Genomic DNA, 24,879 nt, shown 5'->3' with positions numbered 1-24,879 from the left:
CAACCAAAGAAAATCTCAAAACCAACAAATCCTTAACACAAAATATCCAGGAAATATGGGACACCGTGAAGAAGCCAAACCTGAGAATAATAGGTATAGAAGAAGGTGAAGAAATTCAACTTAAAGGTACAGAAAACATATTCAACAAAATCATAGAAGAAAACTTCCCTAACCTAAAGAAAGATATGCCTATGAAAGTACAAGAATCTTACAGAACACCAAATAGGCTTGACCAGAAAAAGAAGTCACCTCGCCATATAATAATCAAAACATCAAACCTACAGAGTAAAGAGAAAATATTAAGAGCAGCTAAAGAAAAAGGCCAAGTAACATACAAAGGCAGACCTATCCGAATTACACCTGACTTCTCAATGGAAATGATGAAAGCCAGAAGATCCTGGTCAGATGTCCTACAAATGCTAAGGGAACAAGGATGCCAGCCCAGACTACTATATCCAGCAAAGCTCTCAATTACCATAGATGGAGAAAACAAAATATTCCATGACAAAGCCAGATTTAAACAATACGTATCCATGAATCCAGCTCTACAGAAAATGCTAGAAGGAAAACCTAGAGCCAAGGAAGATGAATACATTCACAAAGACACAGGCAATATATAATCATACTTTACAAAACACCAAAAGAAAAAGGGAGGAGAAACTACACAAAATAACTTCACTAACAATAAATCAAGCACAAACAAGGATCACCAATCAATGGTCATTAATATCCCTCAATGTCAACGGCCTCAACTTGCCTATAAAAAGACACAAACTAGCAGAATGGATACGAAGACAGAACCCTTCCTTCTGCTGCATACAAGAAACACATCTTAACATCAAAGACAGATGTTATCTCAGGGTAAAGGGTTGGGAAAAGATCTTCCAATCAAATGGCCCCAAGAAACAAGCGGGTGTAGCAATCCTAATATCTAACAAATTAGACTTCAAATTAAAATCAATCAAAAGAGATGACAAAGGGCAGTTCATATTCATCAAAGGAAAAATACATCAAGACGAGTCTCAATTTTAAACATCTATGCCCTAAATACAAAGGCACCTACATTCGTGAAAGAAACATTACTAAAGCTCAAAATGCACATAAAATCTCACACACTAATAGTAGGAGACTTCAACACTCTGCTCTCACCGCTAGACAATCTGCGAAAGAAAAACCGCATGACCATCTCACTAGATGCTGAAAAAGCCTTTGACAAAATCCAGCACCCCTTCATGATAAAGGTCCTAGAGAGATCAGGGATAACAGGAACGTACCTGAATATAATAAAAGCAATATACAGTAAACCAACAGCTAACATCAAACTAAATAGAGAGAAACTCAAAGCAATTCCTCTAAAATCAGGAACAAGACATGGCTCTCCACTCTCTCCATATCTCTTCAATATTGTACTTGAAGTTCTAGCTACAGCAATAGGACAACAAAAGGAGATAAAGGGGATAGAAATAGGAAAAGAAGAAGTCAAACATTCACTATTTGCAGATGATATGATAGTTTACATAAGTGACCCAAAAAACTCCGCAAGGTTACTCCTAGAGCTGATAAACACCTTCAGCAATGTGGCAGGATAAAAGGTAAACTCAAAAAATCAATGGCCCTATTATATACAGATGATGAAGTGACTGAGAAAGAAATCAGAGAAACATCACCTTTTACAATAGCCAAAAACAGCATCAAATATCTGGGGATAATGTTAACCAAGGAAGTGAAAGACCTGTATATCAAGAACTTTGTGTCTTTAAAGAAAGAAATCAAAGAAGATACCAGAAAATGGAAAGATCTCCCATGCTCTTGGATTGGTAGGATCAACATAATAAAAATGGCAATCTTGCCAAAAGCAGTCTATAGATTCAATGCAATCCCTATCAAAATTCCATCACAATTCTTCAAGGACCTGGAAAGAACATTAATCAACTTTATATGGAAAAACAAAAGACCCAGGATAGCCAAAACATCCCTATACAATAAAGGAACTTCAGGAGGCATCACCATACCTGACTTCAAGCTCTATTATAGAGCTATAGTCCTGAAAACAGCTTGGTATTGGCACAAAAATAGGCAGGTAGACCAATGGAACCGAATCAAAAGCCCTAATTTTAACCCACACACCTATGAACACCTGATTTTTGACAAAGAAGCTAAAACTGTACAATGGAAAAAAGAAAGCATCTTCAACAAATGGTGCTGGCATAACTGGGTATTGGTATGCAGAAGACTGCAGATTGATCCAGGTTTATCGCCTTGTACAAAACTTAAGTCCAAATGGATCAAAGAACTCAACATAAATCCAGCCACACTGAAACTTTTAGAAGAGAAAGTGGGAGATACTCTTCAACGAGTTGGTACAGGAGACCACTTCCTAAACATAACACCAGTGGCACAGGCACTTTGATCGACAATAAACAAATGGGACCTTCTGAAACTAAAAGGCTTCTGTAAGGCAAAGGACACAGTCAAAAAGACAAAAAGGCAGGCCACAGAATGGGAAAAGATATTCACTAACCCTACATCTGACAGAGGGCTAATCTCCAAAATTTACAAAGAACTCAAGAAACAAGTCTCCAAAACACCAAAGGATCCACTTGAAAGGTGGGGTACAGAGCTAAATACAGAATTCTCAGTAGAGGAGGCTAAAATGGCCAAGAGACACTTAAGAAAGTGCTCAATATCCTTAGCCATCAGGGAAATGCAAATCAAAACAACTCTGAGATACCATCTTACTCCTGTCAGAATGGCTAGAATCAAAAACACCGAAGACAATTTATGCTGGAGAGGATGGGGAGAGAGAGGAACACTCCTCCACTGCTGGTGGGAGTTCCGACTCATACAGCCTCTTTGGAAATCAGTATGGAGATTCCTCAGGAAAATGGGAATTAATCTACCACTAGACCCAGCAATTCCACTCTTAGGCATTTATCCAAATGAGGCAGGTTCATACAACAAGGGCATCTGCACCACTATGTTCATAGCAACATTGTTTATAATAGACAGAACCTGGAAGCAACCTAGATGCCCCTCAACTGAAGAGTGGATAGAGAAAATGTGGTACATTTACACAATGGAGTATTACTCAGCAGAAAAAAACAATGGAATCTTGAAATTCGCAGGGAAATGGATAGCACTGGAAGAAACCATCCTGAGTGAGGTAACCCAGTCGCAAAAAGACAAACATGGGATGTACTCACTCATATATGGATTTTAGACATGGATCAGGATAGTGCCAGTCTACACTTCCACAGATAGAGAGTCTGGGAAACAGGAAAGAACCTAAAAGATATGCATATATGCATAGTACCTAAGAGAAGAGGATGGAGACAAGATCCTCTGAATGGAAGGGGAACACAGCGAGGGGTGGGGGGAGTGGGACCTGGGAAGAAGAGAGGGGGAGAAGAGGAAGAGAGTTGGTCATGGGGGAACAGGAAGTTGAGGGGGTGAGGGTAGAATAGGGGGAAGAGGGAATCATAGGATCAAAGACAGATCAGGCACCAGAGTGACCTCGAGTGATCTAAAGGGATAACACCAATTGGCAAGCTAAGCAATAGTGGAGGGACCACCTCGAATGCCCATTCCTGATAATGAACTTGATGTCTATAACCATCCAGGAGCCTTCATCCTGTGACTGATGGAAGCAGAGGCAAACACACAATTAATCACTGAACTGAACCCAAGGAACCCAGTGACAGAGAGAGAGGAGTGATGAGCAAATTGGCAAAGAATGGGCTTGCAAAACCAGCTGAGACAGCTGATCTGAACAGGGGAGAGCTCTTGGACCCCAGACCGACAGTGGGGAGGCCAGCATGGGACTGATCTGGACCCCCCAAATGTGAGTGTCAGGGAGAAGGCCTGGGCAACCTATGGGGCCCTGAGCTGTGGATCAGTGTCTATCCCTGGTATACAAACTGTCTTTGTGTGCCTATAGCACAAAGAGAGACGCTCTCTCAGCCTGGACTCTTAGGGGAGTGCCAGGACCCTACCAAGAGTAAAATGATAGACTCTAGATATCCCCTATTTGGAAGGATTTGGCAATAGGGTGGGAGGGAGGGGGGAAGGGGAGTGCGGGAGGAGGGGAGGGAGAGGGAACTGGTATTGACATGTAAAACAAGCTATTTAAAATTAAAATAAAAAATGATAAAAAAAAAGATGGAGAAGGAAGTCATGCAGGCAGTCTGTACAGGGTCCACTGAACATTCTTGTCCACATGCTTTGAAACGTTGCATTGATAACAGAGTCATTTATGGGACAGGTTTTGGAAAAGATATAGAGTGAAATAAATTTTATCCAAGCCTAAATGAAGTAGGGAAATGTAACTTTACCAAAAAATTTAAATCACAGTGATTTTTAGATGCTGGCCATTGATGTCTTTTCTTAAACAAAAGAAAGAAAGAAAAGGAAGGAAGGAAGGAATGAGGGAAAAGAAAAGAAAAGAAATTGCCAGTAAAAACAAGTACACTAACCTATGATTCCATGTGTGCAGTCCATTTAATTGTTCTCAAGTTATTTGAAAAGTCTCAAGACAACATTGAGCACATTTAAACACGTGTGTTGTTGCTAAAGTCTTTTGGGAAACCAACTTTAATAATTTACCTTGTGCTCATGAGGAGCAAAAGTCAGCTTAACTTGCACTCCTGAGTAGAAATATGACAAAAACAAGAGAACTGAAAGCCCTTGGCTTCTGGATCCAACAAATAGTAGAAAACAACAAGTTCAAGACCCATGGGCTGATGGAATATTCCACTGTAATTCTTAGGCTAAATAAAAAATATTGCACAGGATATAGGGCATGCTGTTGGTTTAAGGCTGCGCTAATCACCAATATTGCAGTATGGTGTTTCTACAAGTAATGGTTTCCTATTATGCCATTAAAGATAGCCTTCAATTTTTTATGCATTTTCAGATTGTCATTCAAATGTGATACTTCCTCAATCATGTAAGATAAAGCAAATATACACATTGTGGTTTTTTTAAACTGAAGCAATAGAAACCTAACTTTAAAATTTGCTACTTTTCTATAAAAGGTAACTTCTTAAATCAATGATGGATGGTGGATAATTGAAAAACTGTTCAGGGTTTTGTAGCTTAGTGTCACCTAACAACTTCAATTGTTTTGTTTGTTTTGTATTTCAAGACGGGGTTTCTCTGTGTAACCCTGGTTGTCTTAGAAACCCTCTGTTGACGAGGCTGACTTCAAACTTAGAGATTCATCTGTCTTTGCCACCTGAATGCTGGGATTATAGGTGTCTGTCACCCCAGTCAACGTCAACAATTTTAAGGTGAGTTAGGCAATTGTCTAAAAGTTGATAAGAGATTTAAGTAAGGTCATTTATGCTGTGTCCTAATTAGCAGTTTCCTAAAGATAACATAATTATGGATATGCATCTAGAAATACACACATTTTCTTTCTCTCTACCACTGTCTTTATCTAATTTCCTATATGTAAATATGCTTAAGATAAGTTTGCAGTTATATAAGTGATATTTTATTTTATATAAACTTGCTTTCCAGGTGATGGCTGAATAAAGAGAGAGGAAAGTTTTTATTTGGAAAGAGACAGCACCTCTTGCTTTCAGATTGATGAGTCAGTTTACGGAAATGGAAATAGCCCAAGGGCTTCTGGCATGATTTTAGAAAAACAGTGCTGTTAAATCTCTATTTTTTTTTTGTAATTTGGATAAAGAGATTAAAACTTCTCCTTGCCTATTGTACTCTCTTAGACATATCAGTACAGAGCTTGTCAAGAGCCTGTGCTGAGGAATGGACAATGCAGAGGGGATTACCGTAGAGCGAAGACATATGTGAGAACTGACGAGAGCTGACATAAGCATGGCCTCCCAAACAGTTCCCTCGATGTTTCTAAGAAACCCAGTCAGAACATGCACAGACGCCTAACATCATAGCTTTGTTAAAACAAAATAATGAAAATTACAGGAAATAGGCAGATATGCAGAGCTATACATACAATAAAATATGTAGATACATACGTTCAATAAAATTCAAAAAACATAGGAAAATAGTTATAGAGCTGTCTATATAAATTTAAAAATATGCCAAATGATTATGGCTATGTTGACTTTCTTAAAATCTAAATGATGAAAATCATTGTTAAAATATGAAAGAATATTTATTTTAGAATTTAGTAAATAAATTTAGATATTTTTAAATTAACTATTTAAACTTCTATACCTTTCAAAAAAGGGCAATTCTTATATTTTATATATGATAGAAAGAATTTGGTTCTAAATAGTTTAATTGTCATTTTAAGAAACATTTAGAAAGGACATGGTATGCTTTACTTCTTCCAATCTTTTTTTCTTGTCCTCCAGTCTATTTCTTTCTTACCAAATAATATTTAAAAAATGCAAAAGCAAGCACTAAAATAAGGTATTGGTAAGTGAGAAAGAGATTCAACAAACAAGAGGATCATGGTGTGCTAGTTAGGAAATGCTCTAACATAGCACTGTATATGGGGTGTAAACATCCCATATACAGTGGATTTCAGTCTACTAAGAATTCAACAGTCTCTCTCCCAATAAACAAACAAGAAGGGAAATGGAGATGACATGAGAGGAGTTGGAGGAGGGGAAAGAATATGATCAACATATATGTTGCATGAAAAAATTAAACAAAACGAATAAAAAAGAATTCAACAACCATCTCAAAAAGTCTTCACTTATTGATTCTTTGAACAGCTATTTGTAAACTGTTAATCAGATCATCAAAAAATTCTCTAAATTTTAAATCACATTAATGTGAATTATTTTTCATTTATTCAATTTTTTAATTACAACAACTATCATTTCACCAAAAATTTATTTTTGACATAGTCTGGAATATCTCAGTTCCTCATGAAAGAATGCTAGCTCAAAGTTTGCCTTTACTTAGGTGGCTAAATCATTTTCATGAAGCAACCATGCATTTGATCTTTTGTAAAATATATTAGCACCATATGAGTATGTTTCACAACATTGTTGCATGATCAAAGGGATCTAGCTGACTTCACCAACATTTTTACCTGAAACCTATATGGGAAAACATTTTCAGTCCAGAGAAATCATCAAATGTATTTATTTTTTTCTATCCTGTTGGTGCAGTTTTTTCACAAGGACTGTCGGTCAGCTGTGTCCCTCTAGCTGGATCCCAATAACCACACAGAGACTTACTGTTAATTATAAAGGCTCGTCTGATAGCTTGTTCCTAACTAGCTCATACATCTTAAATTGAGCCATAGTTATTTTCTATGCTCTACCATATGGAGGTAGTTTTTCAACATGGCATGCTATCTCCTGCTCTCTCTTCCTCTGGCTGACATCTCTGTGTCCTCTTCCTTCTTCTTGCCAGCATTCTCACAGTTTGACTCTCCCCCTTCTCCTCTTCCTGCCTAGCTATTAACCAATCAGCCTTTTGTTAAACCAATCAGAAGGCATGAGGCAAAGGCACGTCTTCACAGTGTACAGAAGGATTACTCCACGGCACTGTCCCTTGTGATAAGGATAATAACACATCTGTTCACATCGACACATCTTTGTTTCCAGTTGCATGTGGGAGAAATAAGTCCTAGAAACAGTGTCAGATGGTATTGGGAAACATAAGAGATGATGTCACAGTGATAGGAAACTCAGTAAGTACTTTCATTGTTACTCATTTTTTTCCATGAATCCAAGAACTTGGCAGATTTTCTGTTAAAGTTATATTTTCTTTCCAAAATTTATTCAAATAGTTTAGTAAAAATTATGAACTACATTAATAGATCTAGAACAAATTGGGCTTGCTAAGTATGATTCCGAGGGAAAAAAACCAAAAAGCTTGTTTTCAGAGGCACAATAATACATCATGATTATTTGATAAATAGAATTTTAGGCAGCTTGGTGAATCTAGTAGTAAACAAAAATAGTAAAGAGGGACTACTTATTTAAAATATTATCTTCAGCTTTTTACTACAGAACTCATTTAGCTATATATAGACTTAAATTTTATTATACCTTTAAAATATTTATGTGATGTTAGACTAATGGTGATACTGTATAGCTTTTCCATTTTTTTCTTAAGGTTTGATTTTCTTATGACAGATAATAACTGTGTGCCTTTGGTTTGGGGGAATTTGTTATCATCTAAACTTGCGGTCACTTAATTTGGTGAGCTTCAGAAATGATCAGCTCCCTTTCTTTTGGAATTTAATTGAGAATTAAAGGTTGAATGTAATGTATATAGTTGTCAAAAGAAATTATCGATGTTAGCTCTTTATCCACCGAGAAATTCTCTACTCTGTGGGAAGGAGCGATTATCCTTAAAATGTTAAGAAAATGATGTATATATGCTGTGTAAGTTTATGGTTTTGTTTACTTTTTGCTAACAATAGTCTAGTAACGTCATTAGTCCATGTGTGACAAAATGTGAGAACTCTCTATTTGATAAAATGGCTTATTACTTCATACACGCGCGCGCGCACACACACACACATACACACACATGAAGCTTATGTCTTATAGGTTTAGTGGTGCATTTAATGCAATAATTTCATGTAAGTGATGCAAGTCTCTAAACAATTATTAACATGGTGGTGATGAACAACATCTTTAATGACATTTTGAAATTTTGCTTTTTCTAAGCCTTTCTTGCTCTTGTGTCTAATAGTCAAATATAGAAGTTTAATGGCGCAAACAACCATATGTTTAGTATGAAAACTGGTCATATTTATGCACAACTACTTGGAACTTCAATGGCAGAAGTACTGCTTCCAACACTAAAAAGAAGAAAAGGTAACCAATATTTCATTTTTTGTTAATTACAATAAAAGAACAGGTATTTAATTTCTTCAGTACAATGGCTTATAATATGAGATAATTTTTTCCTTTCACAGAAATACTTAACTTTTACTTTCTGGAAGAGTTGGGTACTTTTTGTTTAAAATGCATTGCAATATTTATTTTGTTCATTTGTTTCCTAAAGACATGGAAATTTCTTTGACTGTTTCTAGATTTCAAAGTACATTTGAGTTACAGTTTGCGGATGAATGTTTTAATTGTACGTCTGTGCTTGTCTGTGTAATTAACAAGAACCTTTCTCGTACTCTAAAAGTAAAATACTACTGTGCTTCTCTCACAGTCTCTTAGGTTGATTTCTTTTAAAATTGGTTTTCGTGTAGTCTTCCATTCTAGAAGGAATAGGTCTTGGTAAAGAAGCACATGACTCTGAGGAATATTTTTTTTATAATAGAATTAGGTACCCAAGGGGGGGCAGTTATATATTATTTAGATAATGATAAAAATTTGTAATTTCTGAAGATCTTGAGAAGTGGCATTACTAGAGTTTTTTATTGTTGTTGTTGTTGTTGGTTCTGATTTTCTACCCTGTATATAATAAGCTCATTGCCCTGAAGCAGGGAGAATGTCAATACTGGGAGCTTTCCCAGGCTCTGAGCCTCACTTTTTCAATGGATGCTGCCAGTCTACTAGCCATTGATAGAATCTTGGACAACAACAGCTAGCAACCTCAAAAATCAGGCCTCTGGTGGGGAGTACAAAGGTCCAATTGATAGGAGTATCCCTCAGGATGCCTAGAATTGCTAAGGCAATAGAAGTTTCATTCTGTGAGTTTAGAAAAATGTAGTAAAGATCATAAATAAGGGTGTTTTTGGTGGGAGGAGGAGGGACACCAACAGTTTCCACAGCGCTGTGTAATATTCTATATTCCATTCTATCTTCCTACCATACATTTTTATGGGCCTTTAAAATAAAGTCTAAGGCAATGTCATCGTTGTCTACTCTATTTTTTAAATCCTACAGATCTTTATCCTTACAGCGTGGTTTCTGATTTTATATCTTCATAGGATTTCTATGTGAGAATTTGTGTAGATTATATCTGCTTTTTATGTTTTTTTTTCTTTTAGCTCTTTTCTTTTTCCTGTTAATTTGTTTTGTCCTAGTAAGGTTTGTTTGTATTTATTTTATCTTACTTAATCTTCCTTTCTTCTTATTTTTTTAGATGACTTTGTTTTCTAATGAGAAAGAAAAAAAAGGGTGTGGATCTGGATGATTGAGGTGGGAGAAAGGACGTAGGAGAGGGGAGAGGGCAAACCACAGTCAGAGTATATTGTATACAATTATCTATTTTCAATAAAAAATTAAGCCAGGGAAGGAGAGAGGCAGGCAGATCTCTGTGTGTTTGAGGTCAACCTGGCTTACAAAGCAAGTTCCAGAAGAGCCGGAGCTGTTATACAGATAAACCTGATCGTGAAAATTAAAAAAATAAAAAAGTTTCTAAAAGTGAAAAAAAGAGGTCTAAAGGAAACATAAATGTGAAAAAATAGATAAATGAAGTTTACTGTTGTATTTCAACTCCATTTTTTGCTTTATTTTTCAAAAACTTATGCTCACTTTGCATTTCTAAATCATTGTAGAGGAAGTTAACAACATGTAATGTGCTGGTCAATAAATACTAAGTCATATGATGCACTGGTGAATAAATACTAAGTCATGTGATGCGTTGGTGTCATGTGACGTGGTCAATAAATACTAGGTGCATGTTGCCAGAGGACTGAGATTTAGGATTTTTTTTTCTTTTCTTTTGGGTTAGAGGGCAGCTGAACAGCAGCTTCAAGGACACCAGGTTGTTTAATGGATGGAGTAGATCTGTTCTTTGCAACTGCAACTTAAAAGGCCCTCTTAGTGGTATTCACTGAGTTCTTGTTCCTCTAGGTCCTAATACACTTCAAACTTCCCACTTCTGGAGTGGCTTCCATCTCTTACACTCTTGATGTCACCTACGTGGTGCAAATTCCTTCAGAGAGAGAGCACACAGCAGGAGGTGTGATGTGTTATGGGGTTGCTGACTAACGTAAACTATATATTACAGTCACAGTTCATAGCCACATTTCAATTAAAAATAGAAACGATACCCCTTTTCATGATTCAAATAAGAAAACTTCAAAACGAAATGTATTTACAGTTATATTATATGACATGCTATAGCAGGGATATTGAAAAATTAGAAAGGCTATTGTCTACCTTAAATTATGAAATTAAATACATGGAATTAATGGAATAAACAGTTACACTTAAACAATAGTGATTATATAATAAAATAAGTACAGTACAGTTTAGTTCTTTTGTTATTACTAATCATACGTGACAATTACAATTTAAAAATAAATACTTTATGTTAAAGAATTAGTTATTCAAAATAGATAAATGATTGAATTTTATCTTGTGGTTGAAGAGAAATATTCCTGCTCCGGGAAACTACAGCATTTATTCACTCTCTAGAACATTTAGCAATAACCCCAACCCGAGAAATCCCTTAGTATATGTAAAACAAGGTACAAATATTTTATTAAAAAATTAGTCTTTAAAGTCATATTTTCTAAGTATTTACTAAATTAATGGCAGTAAGCTAGAGTTCCCTTTAAATGTGGGCTTACTTCAGTCCAGCCGGTTAAGTGCTTTGGAGCAGAGTTTGGGCTGTTAGGCATCAAGTACTCTCTTCTTCCGATAAGTACCTAAACAGGATGTCCTTGCAAATTAAATGAGAAATAGCTCTGGCAGATTTCCTCCCTCGGGATCAGCATTAAGATTGGCAGATGGCTTAAGAGAAGTACACAGGAATGCACTTTAGCCAGGACTAGAAAACGTTCCCGTAGATATTGCGGAGGTTAATTCATGAGGACCAATCTCACTTCCTCCTGCACTGAAATGCTTTAATGGCCTCAGGCTGAAAAGACCTAATTTATTTTACCCAAGCTGTTTCAGTCGATCCTCAATGAGATCTTAAATATTTAAATACAGCTAGTGCAATAAAATCTAATTTCTTATTCTAGAAGTTTATTCTTATCCTAAAAAGTCCTATTTTCTAAGTCCTGGATACTATTATTCTGCATATAATTTAAATTCCTTATGTTTTTTTTATAATATCTTATTTAGACATACAAAGTTATATTGATACAGTAGAAGATTTAGTAGGTGTTTCATTATGCTCCACGATTAAGTGTTAATAGCCTTATGAAAATGTATGTACTCTGTATTAATGTCAAAGCAATAATTTGGAATACTCCAGTTAATGTCCCAAGTTTAAAAATTAATGTTAAATCAATTAGATAAAAGTTAATTGGAAATTAGAAAAATACTTAAATTTTTACATGTTATGAATTGAACATCTAGGACTTGTTCACTCTCATGCAATCCAAATTATATAATAGAGCTTCGTTTTAATCTCTTGAACCTTCTGTTTATGACTGTCCTGATAAGAGACATAGACAGGCTCTGTGCCTGAACACTACTGGTGTACATAGAGGCAAATTCTCAATCGTAGTGAGGATGGTGACCACATAGACAGTCTGTGCCATCACCTATTACATCTTTTTCTCTGTACATCTCATATCTACTTTTAGTTTTTTATGGACCACTTTCATTTTATGTGTCTCTGTCTCTCTCTGTATCTGTCTCTCTGTGTGTCTGTGTGTCTTTCTATCTCTCTCATTTGGACAGACTTTCCCCCGAAGCACAAGCAGACATTGTGCTGAGCTTCTTTTTGTCTTGGTCTTTCAAGTGTGCATATGTTGTCTTAGATTGTCTTGTAGTAGTATCTCTTCTCTTCTTTCAAATTTCAGGTGAAGCCACTGTGTCTCCCCACTCTGTCATTTTGGTTACTCATGTCTGTCCACTTTTCTCTCTTCTATTTTTGTCTGTTGCTTTAAACTGATAGATGTTTTTTCTGTTTATTTCCATTCCCAACCTTAGTATCTAACATTTAAGGACACGTCATTAATATCTTCTGCCCACTTGACAAAGTCACTTGAGAAGAGAGTCTCAGTGGCCTTTGAGGAAGTCTGGGAGGGATTATGTTGATTATGTTAATCAAGGAGGAAAGATTCAGGCCTCTGTTGAGGATCCTAAATTGCGTGAGTGAAGAGAGTAGACTGAGCACAACAATGCATGCATTGCTTTCATTCTGCTCATTCTGCTTCTTGACCTTGGGTATAATGTCACTAACCGTCTCAATCTCTTGCTGCTGTGATGTCCTTACCATGATGCATGGCAACCTGGAACTGAGAACTCAAATAAAAGCATTCTTCCATGAGCTGCTATTGTCAGTGCTTTATCACTGGCTCGGGAAAGTTACTGGAGCTTACTGTGTTTAATTTGGTATGATTATGTGTTGCTAACAGTAAAAGCACCTCAGTGATAAAGGAAAAAAAAACACTGTTAGCATAAAAGGATGGAAAAGACATTCCAAAACAACAAATGGCTCAGAAAAAAATAGCACTTGAAGCTACACAGATACCTGGCTGATGGGACCTCCAACCGAAGTAAGAACAGATAAGAATATCAGTTCAGAGGAGGCTGGACAGTGCCTATGCTTTCTCCTGCAGGCCTTGGCCAACTCCCAGGAGATGTGCCAATGGGCCCTGCTGGCAGGGACATCAGGACAGGGACACAAAGGCAGGGACAGCCCTGGGTCTCTGTGGGAGTGAGCAGCTGGCATCCCCATAAAGAAATAAAAAGAGGATCAGTTCATATTGATTAAGGGAAGAACCCATCATGAAGATATTAAATGCTGAACATGAATTTCCTAAACAAGCACACCCAATTTCAAAATAAACAAAAAATCTGCTAGCTAGAAAAACACATACAAACTTCAACACAGTAATTCTGGATGCACTTATGCACTTAAAGCATTGCATTCAAATGAAAATGTAATGTATCAGACCTTCTGACTAAAATGAAACTTTCTAAGGGTCAAGTTTATAACTACAGGTACTTAAGCATTTAAAACTAAGAGATCTCAAATAAACACCTTAGTATGGCATCACAAAGTCCAATAAAGATAAGAACGTGCCAATGCACAAATTAGTAGGAGGAATGAAATAATAAAAATCAGGTTTTAAATTGGTGAAATGGAAAAACAAACAAAACACAAGATATGTAATGAGTCTATGGAACAAAAAGTTCTTTGACAACTTAAACTTGCAGGATGACCCAATATATCCAAACCAATGAATGTAATACTTCTCATAGACAGATTCATGAATAGAAATCCCAGTGTAATGCCAATATATACATAGAAAATGCTCTTGACAAAGTACAATATTTTATGATATAAGCCCTCAGAAAAGAAGCAACATGCCTCATCATAATAAAGGCCATATATGGTGAATCTACAATCGACAGTACACTGAATTGCGAAAGCTCTACTAAAATCAACAAGCAGACAGGGTGTCAATTTTCTCTACGCATATTCAGTGTAGTCCTCAGATCTTTACTATATCACTAATGAAAAAATATAATCAATACAAATAGAAAAAGAAGTCAAATTATCCCCATGAGCTGATGTAGTACTCAACACAAGAACTTAAAGACTGTTTCAGAACTGATAATCACTTTTAGTAAAGTAGCAGGTACAATATCAACACATAAAATCAATAGTTCTTCCACACAATGGTAATGAATATGCCAAGAGTGAAATAAAGATGATAATCTCATTTAGCATAGATTAAAATAATACCAAGATAACCAAAGAAGTAAGATACCTCTACAATGGAAATATTTAAACACTGAAAAAAGAATTAAAAGAAGTACCAGAAATTGAAGAGTCAGACCCCCTTCAATCCTTGCTTAAGGCAGAATTAATATTGGGAAAATTACTATACTATTCATACTGATTGACTGAACAAAACAATTCACATCAAAGCTACAAGAGCATTTTTTGAAAATATAGAAAAACTCCAAAAATCACATTAAAGCACAAATGCCTAGACTAGTCAAAGCAATCTGATAAGATACAACAATGTGGAAATTTAAAGTTATACTACAGAGCTATAGTGACAAAAACATCATAACTGCAACATAAAGCAGACAAGATCAATAGAATAGAAGCAAGGGTCCAGAAATAAACCTACACAGATATGGCACCTGAGCTTTTCCAAACATGTTAACAACACAGTGGAGAAAAGACAACAACTTCAACAAATGGTGCTGGAGAATCAATGTCAACATTTAAAAGAAATATAAAAGTAGACACTCTTATACAAAAGCATAGAATGCATTTAATGCATATTGTAAGTCATGAGCTTCTAGAACTTTTAGAGGAAACTATGAAGACAGTTCTTTAAGATACAGACACAGGCAAGACCTTTCTGAGAAAGACTATGACAAAATACCCTTAAATTGACACATGCATTTAAAGAGCTTCTGAAGAGCAAAGGGGACAGCCAACTCAACAAATACTCAGCCTACAGACTGCTACATATCTCACAGAGAATTAATGTATACAATATATAAAAAACAGAAAAACTCAATACCAGAAAACTATTCAATAAAACGTGAGCTAATGAGATAATCAGAGTTTTCAAAAGACATTGTATAAATGCCCAGTAAGCATCTGGAAAAGTGTTCGAAAACATCCATGGTCATCAGGGAAATTAAAATTAAAATTACACTGGGAGTTACTTCTTCTCAGCAAGAAATGCTGCTATAAATAAAACAAGTAACAACACATGTTGGCAAAGATATTGGGGAGGTTGTAAATCTATTGGTGGTGGGAATGTTGGTTGGAACATAAATTAGTCCAGGCACTAAGGAAATCTTTATTGAAGTTCCTTTAAAAACTTACATTGAGCTAGTAAATGACCTAGCTATACCATGCCTAAAGACATACCTGAGGGACTCTGTTCACATATGTCTGTTTATTGCTGTCAATTCATAGTAGCCAGATTTTGAGATTGGCCCAGGTGTCTGTCCATCAATAGACAAATAAAGAAAATGTACTTTGTATCTGCAACCAGGTTTTATTCATCCATAAGGAAGAACAAAATTATGTAATTTTTCTTTAAAAAATTGAAAGCAACTTGAGATCATGACAGTCCTTTGCTCTCAGCCAATGAAGTGCTTGGGATATTCAAACCAACCTACCAGACACTGATGTTTCAGGCTAGTTACTCATCATTCCAGTTTTAGCCTTCCATGAAATGCTTTGTATAGCTTCCAGTTTTTACTAATATTGTGTTTGTCATTTAATTTAATGGAGACATCATTAAAATTATCTGAAAACATCTTTTTGAATACTCACATGTTGGATTTCTAAAGTATCCATTTCTTTGTTTCTATTTTTATTCTGTTTCTATATTTGGCCTGCCTGATGATTGATATCTGAGTGGAGGATGTACTGGTGAAGAAATTAGGAAGGACGGGTTTTGGGAAGTTTGCTCCTGTCTATAAGGTTCCTAAAAATTGTCTGGCTGTAAACCCTAGAGGCTTAAAATGTTTTGTCAGTCTATACAGTCAGAAATAGATGATTTAGATCTGGGTTTAACCTCTGTAGCAGTGATAATCTTCACTTTCCATAGATTTAGAAAGATGTAGTGACTTAGAAAGTCACTGGTCCTGCTTGGAATGCATCGGATATAAGGAAACATCTAGTGCTTTCTCTGTTACTGAATATATATTTCTCTACATAGTATATTCGCAATTATGGCTTCTACTACTCCCCTAAGCTCCTCCACACTTAGTTTCCATCTGGATTCATTCCCTTTTCTTTATCTCTTTTGGAAAAAGTTTAAAAGACTCCCATGGGATAAAATAAAATAAAATATAATAATATAAAACAAAAACTAACACATAGGAATTGGACAAAACAAACCAATAGAAGGAGAAAAGTACAAGAGAAGGCATAACAAATGGAAACCTCCTTATGCACACACTCAGGAATCCCATAAAAACACTAAACTGTAAATCATGATATGTATGCAAAGCACTTGTAGAGAGAATAAATTCATATATATATATATATGTATATGTAATATTAAAATAAAAATAAAATTAAACAACAAGAAGAAGGGCCAGACATGGCATTATAAGAAAAGAGTCCTCCAAAGATGCCTCTGAGCTCATTTTCTGTTGGGCATGCATGCTACCCTTAAGAGTAGTTTGTTTCTCCATTGAGAGTCCCATGTAGTAAACTAAATTTTTCTTTTCCAAGTAATCACTAATTGGAGATGGCTTCTGGGTTACGGATGGGACATGTGTCCACTTCTCCTTTCAGTTCAAGGACCTGTGTAGGCCCTATGCATGCTGTCTCAGTCTCTGAGTTCTTATATGTACTGATCATGTTGATTTAGAGGGCCTCGTTTTCTCAGTGTCCTCTAACTTCTCTGGCTCTTATACTTTTTGTTTTCTTCTGTAACGTTCCCTGAACCTTGAGGGGAGGAATTTGATAGATACATTCCTTTTAGGACTGAGTGTTACAATCTCTCTCTCTCTCTCTCTCTCTCTCTCTCTCTCTCTCTCTCTCTCTCTCTGCATAATGTCTGACTGTGGGTCTCTGTATTTGTTCACAGGAGGTAGCTTCTTTGATGGTGGCTTAGCAAGGCATTGATATATGAGGGGAGCAGAGTGTCATTAGGACCAAATTTGTTTCTTTTCTTCCTCTTCCTCTTCCTCTTCTTCTTCTTCTTCCTCTTCTTCTTCTTCTTCTTCTTCTTCTTCTTCTTCTTCTTCTTCTTCTTCTTCTTCTTCTTCTTCTTCTTCTTCTTCTTTTCTAACAGTGGTCAGTAGTATTTGACTTTAACCTATATCCCTGGGCTCTTTAGCTTTTGATTCCATCTTGTGGAGTGGGACTTAAGTCAAATCAGATATCGGTTGGTTACTCCACAAGCTCTGTGCCACAATTACACTAGCATGTCTTTCAGCCATGACAGTGTTGCAGATCAAAAAGGTTGCAGATGGATTTGTGTTTACATTTTTCCTTTGGTAGTGTGCAGAGTGCCTTTTGTAATTGGAGTTTTATGTCCCACCTGGTCTCACAACTGCTTTGCCCCAATTAAACACATGAGCACTATATTAATTATGAAACTCTTGGTAGATTGCTCGAGATTCTTATTGGCTAGCCCTGTCTTAAATATTAACCCATTTCTGTAAATCTATGTATTTTCACTTAGTCTTAGCTTATCAGAGAATGTCTAGACCTGTTTCTTGTTTCATGGCTACATGGTCTCTTGATGAGCTTCTCTGTCTGCTTTTCCCAGATTTCTGCTCATCTCCTAGTCCTACCTATCTTCCTGCATCTATGGCCAAACAGTGTTTTATTAATCAACCAATAAGAGAAACATATATATATGCATATATATATGCAGGAACCATATCAAGTTCTCCATGTTCTATGGGTTCTGCAGGTGCAATCTTCAACAATGGGCCTTGCTGTAAGATGATGGAGAGTAATCTGTAGTTCTGGCAATAGCCTGGGTTGTTTGGACATTCCTGTGGCCCCCCTTTGGCCAACAACTCTATTAGATTTAACCCAAACACTTCATTTGGTGACAGGAGATGGCCATTTGTCGTTCTGTCTCCCTTATTATTTAGATATTTCTTTTATATCCCCTTCATATATGTACATGTTTTAAGAAGTTTCTATTAAGTTTCTATACTACCTTCAAATGGAACTTAAATTTAACTGTCTCTCCCCCATACTCTTTCTGCTGTCTCCCTATTTCCTCCCTCTCTCCACTTGATCCTACCTACCCCCATATATATTCACAGCTTTTTATCCTATTTCCCTTTTCTAGGAAAACCTATGGGCTTCCACCTAAGTCCTAAACTCCATACCCAACCTCTGTTCTCCTACAGATTGTAGCTTGGTCATCATTGACTTAGGGCTAACATCCATGTATAAGCAAATGCTGTATCATATCTTTTCTCACTCAGGTTGATTTTTTTTCCAGTTCCATCCATTGCCCTTTGCTCTGTATTGTCTTTTGAGAAATTCCCTTATCAAATGTGTCCCTACATTCACATTCACTATCTCTTTCCCTTTCTTATTTTTCTTGAATTCTGTAATTTGTAACACTTTCCCAGTGTTTGTTAAAAAATAAATATTATATTTTTTTAAACTTAAAATATTTTTCATTTTCAAAGTGAATGTTTCTAGATGATGCCATGCAACCAGTTTGTGCTTACATATTTTGGTTCATGGTTTAGACATAAGAGTAAATGTCACATATATGCATGGAGTTTGGGGTTATCTTAGAAAGAACAGGTACCTGTGTAAGGATGACATTTGTATTTTCCATTTTAAAACTCTCTGGAACAAGGCAAAACCAGAGTTTAAAGACTAGTGTTAGATTATTTTCTTGTATGTTGAAAGGCCTGTCATTTTTATTTTTCAAATCCAAATTGCTAAACACATTGGCCAACATAGAAAGGAGCCTTGATAAGGATATGTTGACTAAATGTTGAATTAATACATTACATAAGGAGCTATAGACTTCTTAAATCATTGCTCTCTTTCAGAATGAACAGTGAAGGAGGGAAAAAGGAACAGAAAGAGTAAACACTTCTTAACAGGCTGCAAGGCCACAGCTCTGCTCTAGCATCTCATTCTCTCCAAGGGATACAGATGTTTTTCTCCCACAGGGAGGAAAGAAGTGAAACATCAAATTGAAGAGATAATAGTGTGTCCTGTCAGCAATTCTTGAACAATAGTAGAAGGGAATCACTATTGGCAAGGAGGTTTTAGAGATAATGCAGTTTCACACTTGTATCCTCATACAGGAAGCAGAAGGCTGCCCTAAAAATAATCAATAGTCTGCTATTTGCAATTTAGTTGGAGGGAAGAAGTGGGGAGATTAGGTACTATGCGATTCCTAAGAGAACTGTACTTTTTAAATAGTAATCGTGTAAATTTAGCTCCCTGAGTAAAATTCTACAAATTACTTCTTATAAAAGACTAAGAAACATGTAGATGCAATTCAATTCATATGACAAAAGGGTACACATATATGACAAATGAAACTCCCTGTGTCATTTTCTTCTTTTCCATCCCTGTTCCTTAATCTTTCCTTACACCTTTACTTCTTGGTTATTTTTGTCATTTGTGCTCTGTCCTTTGGTCCTCCCCACCCCCATCATTGTTCATATTTCTGGGTTGTTTTAAAACTCTTGTTCCAACCATCAGTGGAGTTCTTTCCAAGGTCATGGCTTGCAGCATCTGGTGCTCTGGATGAAAGCTGGGTTAGCAAGAATTATATCTATGGGAGGAATTGTATCTATGGGTAGGAATTCCCTGATTCCTGTGAGGGAGCAGAGGCTTCTTCCATCTGGTTGTGAACAACACCCCCGGGGTCCAGCCCACAGGAAAGACATGCAGGGAAGATTCCTTGCAGTCCACTATCTGTCTTTCTGGAGCCAAGCTTCCTTACACCTGGGTGATGAATAGGTTTTCCAGATACAACTGGGTAAGATTAAAACTTGGTTACATATTATTTTTAAAAGCAGAGGTTGAGTGAAGTTGTTGATAACTGGAAAAGAGGAAACATGAGCACTGGGAATTGCTGTTGTGCTCCTTTGTGTTTCAAAAGAAAAATGGCAAAATGAAAATGATTCTTGGTTCAGATTTCCAACAGATATTAGTCCTGGAATTTCTAACTTTTTCAACATCTAAAAATATAATATATCACCTATATTCAAATATATTATATCAAAATAGGAAGTAAAACTTCAAAACTACCCATTTTCTCAGAAAGCTTTAGAGGCAAATTTTTTACTAATTTTTATTTAAATTAAAAATAATATTTTACAAACCTATCCAAGTTCCCTCTCCCCTCTGTCTTCCCATTGCCCCCACCATCTCCCGATCTCACCTCAGGGAGTGTGAGGCCTCCCATGTGAGATGACCAAATCTTTCACATCATTAGGGGCAGGACCTAGGCCCTCCCCCATGTATCTAGGCTGAGAGTGTATCCCTCCATAGGGAATGAATTCCGAAAGTCCGTTCATGCACCAGGGATAAATGCTGCTTCTATTGCCAGAGACCCCATGGACTGCCCAAACCCCTCAACTGACATCCACATTCAGGGGGCCCAGTTTTGTCCCCCTTGCTCAAGTCAGCTGTTTCTGTGGGTTTCCTCAGCATGGTCTTGTTACCTTTGCTCATCGTTCCTCCTTATCTACAACTGGATTCCAGGAGTTCGGCTCAGTGCTTAGCTGTGCATCTCTGCTTCTGCTTCCATAAGCTACTGGACGAAGGTTCTATGATGACATTTAAGGTAGTTACCAATTTCATTATAGAGGAAGGGTATTTAAGGTAACTACCTCAAGATCCAGCAATTCCACTCTTAGGCATATACCCAAAGGATGAACACTCATAACACAAGGACATCTGTTCAATTATATTCACAGCATCGTTATTTGTAATAGCCAGAAACTGGAGGAAACCTAGATGCCCCTCAAATGAAGAACGGATAAAAAATATGGAACATAAACACAATGGAGTACTACTCAATGGTAAAAAACAATGACTTGAGATTCGCAGGCAAATGGATGGAACTAGAAGAAACCATCCTGAGTGAGGTAACCCAGACACAGAAAGACAAACATGGTATATACTCACTCACATATGGATAGTAGACATTAAAGCAAAAGATTACCAGATTATAATCCACGACCCCAGAGAAGCTAAGAAACAGGGAGGATCCTAGATGACCGTAAGAGAGACACACATGGACAGCCCCACACCCTGCGCCCCAGAAGAGGAAAGGTACAAGATCTCCTGAGTAAATTAGGAGCACAGTATGGAGGGGGAAGGGAGGTAACAGAGAGAGAAGGGGAGAAGAGGAAGTGGAAAGAGAATACGAGGGATCCAGAAGGTTGGGTTGTGGCAAGAACAGAAAAGGAGAGCAAGGAAAGAGACACCTTGATAGCGAGAACCATTATGGATTTGATGAGAAACCTGGCACTAGGGAAATTCCTAGGAATCCACAAGGATAGGCCCAACTAAGAATCTAAGCAATAGTGGAGAGTCTACTTTAAATCCCCTTCTCATAGAGGCAAATTCTTTATGCTGCCATTTGTTACACGTTTAGCTGTTGGGATTTGCAGATAGACAAGCCTGGTCTATGCCAATCATTTGATGAATAATTGAGTATATACTACCATAGAGCATTTCCCAATTTATTCTTTCCTGAAGATAAATTTGTTTTGCAATCACAACTTCCCTTTGCTAAGAGCTATTTATCGATGAAGAATAATAATAAGACGAAGATGAAGAAGACGAAGACGAAGAAGAAGAAGAAGAAGAGGAGGAAGAGAAGGAGGAGGAGGAGGAGGAGGAGGAGGAGGAGGAGGAGGAAGCCCATTTCCAAGCAGATCTAGGCAGCATTTAAAACACACTTCACCATGTACTTTCCACAGGACTAAGACTCCCTTTCCATGATAACCTAACTTTTTATTTCAGTTTAAATTTAGATAAGAAACAAGGTTGCTTCACAAGTCAGTTCCAGGTCCCTCTCCTTTTCCCTCCCCTATTCCCGTGCCCTCCCCCCCAACCCCCCATTATCCCCTCATTTCCCCAGGGAGGGTGAGGCCCTCCATGGGGGTGTCCATAGTCTGTCATTTCATACAGGGCAGGGACTAGACCCTTCCCCAAGAGTTCAGGGTGAGAGTGCACCTCACATTGTTGGATGGGAGTCCAAAGTCCGTGTGTATATTCGGGATAGGTACTGATCTGCTGCCCAAGGCTCAATAGATTACCTAGGCCTCCTCACTGACACCCACATTCAGGGGGTCTTGATCAGTCCCCTGCTGGATTCCCAGTCTGATGCCTGGGATTCAAGAGTTAACCTTTGTCAGGTCAGCTGTTTCTGGGGGTTAAACCAGCCCAGTCTTAATCCCTTTGGTCATCAGTCCTCCCTCTCTGTTACTGGCTTTCTTGAGTTCAGCTCAGTACTTAACCGAGGGAGTCTTCCTCTTCTTCCATCAGCCACTGAATAAAGTTTCTGTTTCCCAGACTCTCTGGCCATGGGATTGTAGGCTGGCACTCCCCAGATCTATGTCTAAAATCCATATATGAGAGAGTACATGCCATGTATCTCTTTTTGTGACTGGGTTACCTTACTCAGGATGGTTTCTTCTAGTGTCATCCATTTGCCTGCAAATCTCAGGATTCCATTGTTTTTTTCTGCTGAATAGTACTCCATCGTGTAAATGTACCACATTTTCTCTATCCACTCTTCGGTTGAGGGACATCTAGGTTGCTTCCAAGTTCTGGCTATTACAAATAATGCTGCTATGAACATAGTGCAACAGACATCTTTGTTGTATGAATGGGCATCTTTTGATAACCTAACTTTTAAAGGTATTTCTAGAGTGAGAACAACCCTTGGTCACCCTGGGTATGAGCAGAGATGATATCTGTGAAAAGATGTAAGACAGTGGATACCTAAGACACAATTGGATGCAGGGACTAAACTTACATAACTATAAGTAAGATAAAATAAATCCCAAAGGGATGATGGAGTATGTGCATACAAATCTTTTTCATAATGCACACATTATGAAAGTCCTTTTCTACTTTTATATAAAATGTAAATTGTATTAGAATTTTAAGAGTAGCCAATGTAGCTCCTACTTTGTAAATCTCATATTGTGTAAGTGCTTTGCTTTATGCTTTCATTATTATCTTACCCATCAAAAAATCTGTCTTAAGTTATTCCTTTAAGAAATATCTATATCAAAGACTACATTAAAATTTTAATGTGAGTTATATTTTATAAAAGATTATTTTATACGCTTTCAAGATACAGCAATATTTTGTATTGTTTTTACTTTTTTTTTTTTGGTTTTTCGAGACAGGGTTTCTCTGTGGCTTTGGAGGCTGCCCTGGAACTAGCTCTTGTAGACCAGGCTGGCCTCGAACTCACAGAGATCCGCCTGCCTCTGTCTCCCGAGTGCTGGGATTAAAGGCGTGCGCCACCAACGCCCGGCTTGTTTTTACTTTTTATATTTTCCAGGTTTTCTGTCGTAAAGAATACCAATGTAGAGAAAGAAATTTAATGGTAGAATATCAGTTCAATGATGAAATATTGTAAATGTATTTATTGTTTTATATATAATTTTATTATTTATCTAATATTCTGAGTGATAATTTCTTTGAAACTAAAAGAAATATACTGTTACTTTCTTAATAGTCTAAACTAGCATATTGGGGATACAAGCATTCCCTTGTTAACAACACAAGGTAAAAGGAACTAAAATGTCATTTAACATAATTATAAATCAAGGAGAAAGGAGTAAATATTGTCCATAAAACACATTTTTACAGCAAATGTATGAGACATGGTTTGTAAATTCCTTCTGGTTATTAATCTAAAACTGAGATATTTTAAAGCAACCACATCATTTTAAATGAAGCTGGGATTCTGAATTGAATGAGTGCTCTGTGGGTGGGATTTATCATAAATGATCCCAAATTTTCACTCACTATAAACTGGATAATTTGTCTTCAGCTAGGATTTTCCTATTAAATCACTATCAGTCTGGAGATACGTGACAAAACCTTTAAATGCTAAACTTCTGTCTCTGTGGATAGTTCTTTATGCATGTAAGGAAGTATCAGGGCTGATAAAGGAAGTTTAAAAGTGATTCAGGAAAAGGAAAATAAAACAGTGATGAGACAATGATAGCAGTCAGATCTCAACACTTGTCAATAAGGCATCTTGTGGTTTTTTTCAAGTGTTAGTTATTTTTATTAATCTATATGATTTCAACACAATGCAACTCAAATAATATTTTTAAAGTTAAAATGTGTTATAAAAATTTGACCTTTAGTATTATTCCAGAATTGTATTGGTAGGCAATTTTCTTATCTGCTCTGAAAGTCAGTTTCCTGACTGAAGAGCAGCATCTACCGATGGCCCATGTAATGGTAATTTTCTGAGACTGTGCATTTTAAATTCACTAGGTGTTACTGACTGAGAGACCACTAGAGGGCACTCAAAACACACGCTTCTGAGAGCTTTTGGCCTATTGTTTGTCTGTTCAGTTAAAACCACAAGAAAAAAAAAAAGGAAAACCATTTTTCTACAATAAAAACTCATCAAAAATT

At 36.8% G+C, this 24,879-nt stretch overlaps 1 long non-coding RNA gene across 4 annotated transcripts in view; it reads left to right on the top strand.

The window, feature by feature from the left end:
* The first annotated feature begins 5,150 nt into the window (after positions 1-5,150).
* Positions 5,151-24,879, top strand: part of LOC110340897 — a 132,627-nt gene continuing 112,898 nt past the window's right edge. For 2 of the 4 annotated variants that reach the window (XR_005878144.1, XR_005878140.1), the window contains exons 1-2: positions 5,151-5,288; positions 8,647-8,771. This is a non-coding gene — a long non-coding RNA (uncharacterized LOC110340897). The remainder of the gene's footprint in view (positions 5,289-8,646; positions 8,772-24,879) is intronic. The other 2 variants (XR_005878134.1, XR_005878132.1) reach the window with 1 other exon arrangement.

The sequence above is a fragment of the Mesocricetus auratus genome, unplaced genomic scaffold (genome assembly GCF_017639785.1).
Source record: "Mesocricetus auratus isolate SY011 unplaced genomic scaffold, BCM_Maur_2.0 Super-Scaffold_2245, whole genome shotgun sequence".
Lineage (NCBI taxonomy): Eukaryota > Metazoa > Chordata > Mammalia > Rodentia > Cricetidae > Mesocricetus > Mesocricetus auratus.
Note: the sequence above shows the minus strand (reverse complement) of the source record. Positions and strands in the feature narration are given on the sequence as shown.